This window comes from Pinus tabuliformis, chromosome 3_1, assembly GCF_031772625.1.
Source record: "Pinus tabuliformis cultivar Carrire ecotype Pingquan chromosome 3_1, CPIR1, whole genome shotgun sequence".
Classification (NCBI taxonomy): Eukaryota; Viridiplantae; Streptophyta; class Pinopsida; order Pinales; family Pinaceae; genus Pinus; species Pinus tabuliformis.
In genome coordinates this window covers 752,316,640-752,320,721 of record NC_142301.1, presented here as the reverse complement: position 1 = coordinate 752,320,721, position 4,082 = coordinate 752,316,640, and the positions used below count along the sequence as shown (strand labels likewise).

General features: G+C 33.4%; 1 pseudogene; it reads right to left on the bottom strand.

Annotated features, from left to right (window-relative positions):
- Positions 1-1,566: 1,566 nt before the first annotated feature.
- Positions 1,567-2,130, bottom strand: LOC149189555 (nicotinamidase 2 pseudogene; annotated as a pseudogene).
- Positions 2,131-4,082: the final 1,952 nt, after the last annotated feature.

Here is a 4,082-nt window from a genome sequence, read left to right as displayed (position 1 = left end):
TTTACTTGTTTAGCATGTATTTAGGGGTGTTAGAGTACACCTAGGAATTGGTTTTCATTTCTCTAATAATCAAAGATCTCAACAAATCTATTGGGTTCGATTTATCTTCCTCGTGGTGTGTAAAACGAGTTGTAAGCATTGTTTATTACAAGAGGGAATGCAAACGGGTTTAGAATGAGATAGTGGATGTGTTCAATTTTTGCAAGCTTTTTTGTATATTTGAAATTTATAGTTATAATTCTTGGTTTTTCTCTTCACTTCACTATTATTGTATTTTGAATTGTCTAAATATCAATCTAACAAAGAATTAGAGATTCAAAACTCTGTATAGTTGATCATTCAAAGTGAAATTGAAGGCCACACTATGGTCATCTCATCATTCCAAGTGAATTTAAGGGATGGAATTCTTCCTAGATTGTCATACAATTGAAAATGAGAGTTGAACTCTGCCCAACTCATCATTCCAAGTGGAAATAAGGGCCAAAAATCTACCTAACAATTTATTTATTTGAAATTCAAGGTCGATTTCACCCAATGAGTTTATCTAAGCGAGTTTTGTCAAAGTTGTAGAAACTTTAATGAGAAGAGAATCATGTATTGAATAATCTGTTGTAGCGGTTTTAAAGAAACAATGAGCAACATGAGCCTTCGCTAGTTCTAATGATGCAGTGTTGTAGATATATGTTTTCTCCTTAAAGGGGAATCAAACCCCAAACCTCATGGTCATGGGTTATAAGAACTTTGGCCCTATATGAGGAAAGAAGAATAGCCCTCCAAACTAGTAAAAAACCACATGATATTCCTTAGATTGTCCAGGAAAACGCTGATCCAAAAAAGTACCATAGAGCTAGATGTGAAGTGAGGGGAAACATTTGGCACAAGATTTGGAACATGATATGAAAAAATTAATTTTTAATTAATGGTGCTTCTATCAATGAAGGAATAGTTTTTCAAAGCTACAAGGAGAATTTTATTGTGGGTTAGCATAGAGTAGATATTTATATGGGGTTTGTGTAAGTTGATATTCAAATCTAAGATCAGTGTGAACTCTCACACATATACACCCCTACACAACCACTAAACCAACAAACCCTAGTACTCGACTGATCATTCAACTAATAGACAATAGACATGTCATAGAACTTTTTAGTACCAATTTATTTATCTTTATATAACAAAAAACAAGCAAATATGAAAAAAGAGTGAGCTTTAAACACCATCAATAACTAAAGATTATGATAAACCAGAGGTGGAAGTAGGATGCTATAACAGAGAAAAATTCCTATGAAAAAAAAAATTGAAGCCAATCATAAACATGAGTAGGAGCTATGAGATAAATTAGAGTAGGTAATTCTTCATTGACGCTTAAATCCACACCTTATAACCTATTTAGGAATTAAGGATTCCCAAAACCCCTAAAAAATTTATTTACAAATGTTCACAGGTTAACTTAAAATAATTTAATTGTTGACCTCACCTTGAAGCATCGACTTGTATTGTATATATTTTGTTGACTTAAGCATAATTAAGCAAAGACAGTCATTCACATTTAAAAGACCCATAGAATCAGGCGATATTTTTTACGGTAAAAACATCTTATAATCTTTGACAATCGACAAGATAAGCAAAGCCATAAGTGAGTTCCTTGAGAATCGACTTGTGGAAATGATCATCTTCTATAGCAGTTGCATAAACAGAGAATAAAACCCTGAACCCTTGATTAAAGTCATCCCTTGTCGTTGTCTCACAACATAGATTTTTCACCACTCCTGTTATAATCACTTCATATTTTCCCTACTCTCGTAGGTACTACTCAAGATCAATGTCATGGAATCCATTGTAAGTGTGCTTGTGAATGAGTTTGTTGGTTTCCCTCTTGTTGACTTGCATCCAAATGTGAAATCATTGAACCTTATGTTTTAATCACAACAACAACATGTGCAGATGGACTTTAAGGTGAGGGGATCAAACCTCGGGCATTATCTCGGCCTTCAGAATGTCGTCATGAATGACACTATTCCACCACTCTTCTTGCATCCCATAATCAGAAGGGTCTTTATGAGCTTGACGAGTGTAGATAATTGGGATGTTCTCGGCTTGATAGGACTCAATCGGTAGAATGAGATCCATGTGTCATATTTTAATTGGAGAGAGGAAGATGAAAATGAGGCTTTGCCATTAATTGTTGTGAACAATGACGGCTTACCCAACCCCGTAAAGAATCACCTATCAACATAATTAATTATTATATATTATAAACTAAAAAACTATATATCATTTTTCAAGATTAAAAATTGAGAAATCAAAGTAAATGAATAATTTTTTCTATTTCTCATCATTCAACCATAGCTTCACAATATATCTTCACAATATGGAAAAACATAATACATACAAACAACATCCACACCAACAACATTATCAACTATATTTTAATCTTTTGGGCAATTTGTTCCTTCTAAGTCTAATAACTTAATAATACGTGTAGTCTAACGAGGCAGGGGAGTTGCTTGGAAAGTTATAGAAATTCTGGTCATATTTAGAGAAAATCCGGCAAAGATTTTTGTAAATCCAAGTTATAGTTGTTAAATTTCAAAATTTTAGGTGTCCTAGACGTTTTTGATGGTGCTGAATAAATTTGCACCATCAAAAACATGATTCAAACACTGCCTCTACAAGATTTTTTGAAATTTTTTTCCCGGGATTCCGGCCACTTTTTGCAGTCCGAGCAATTCCTCTGCCTCGTTAAACGACTCCTTAATAATATGTGTATTTGAATCCATACATATTGTTGCTTATCAATCGCTTTAAAGGATGTGTAAGCGCTATATACCAATTAGCCTCAAGATTCCTAAGTAGAATGTAATTCAATCAAAGAATAAGATTAATGAACTTGGATTTTAGGCATCTGTGGTTCGTTTCTTTTGAGCTTAGTCTCTGAGTATCCATAGTAGAAACCATATTTCTGTCAATGTTTCAAATCCTTACAGGGATCCATCATCAAGACCAATCTAAATGATGATAGAAGAAGAGCTTTGTGAAAGGATATCACGACAATTTTTAAGGAATTGGAGATCTGCAGCTCTTCTTGCTATCTTCACTCTAAAATTTTCGAGTAAAATAGTTTCACTCCATGTATCCCCTCCGTATAGGGAAATGATTATGGATTTTAGGCATCTGTGGTTCATTTCTTTTGAGCTTAGTCTCGAAGTATCCACAGTAGAAACCATATTTCTATCAACGTTTCAAATCCCAACAGGGATCCATCATCAAGACTAATCTGAATGATGATAGAAGAAGAGCTTTATGAAAGGATATCACGACAATTTTTAAGGAATTGGAGATCTGCAACTCTTCTTGCTATCTTCACTCTGAAATTTTCGAGTAAAATAGTTTCACTCCATGTATCCCCTCCGTACAGGGAAATGATTCTGGATTTTAGGCATTTGTGGTTCATTTCTTTTGAGCTTAGTCTTGGAGTATCCACAGTAGAAACCATATTTCTATCAACGTTTTAAATCCCAACAAGGATCCATCATCAGGACCAATCTGAATGATGATAGAAGAAGAGCTTTGTGAAAGGATATTATCACGACAATTTTTAAGGAATTGGAGATCTGCAGCTCTTCTTGCTATCTTCACTCTGAAATTTTCGAGTAAAATAGTTTCACTCTATGTATCCCCTAATAGTTGTAAGTTATAATTAATATAGTTGTAATGGATGCAATGGTATCTTCGGTTATAAATCTCTCTCAACCTATAAAATGTGATTGCACTCAATTATGTCCTTAGTCTACACGAGAAGTATATATAGAAATTTTTACTCCCGACTTAGATTTGTAATATATATTTTTAAAATAATAAACACACGAGATCGTAAATTGTAAAATATTAGTTGAGTAATTTGAATTTGAGTAATTTATATTTAAATGTGCATATGAAATTATTAATTAGCTTACAAACAAGTATTGAGAGGCTTCGTTTTTTTTAAAGATAATTATGATAGCTCGATGGAGCCTCTCTTTAACCAAGATTACCCTCAATTGAGCTATTTGAAATTTGAATTTCAAACACTTGATAGAGCA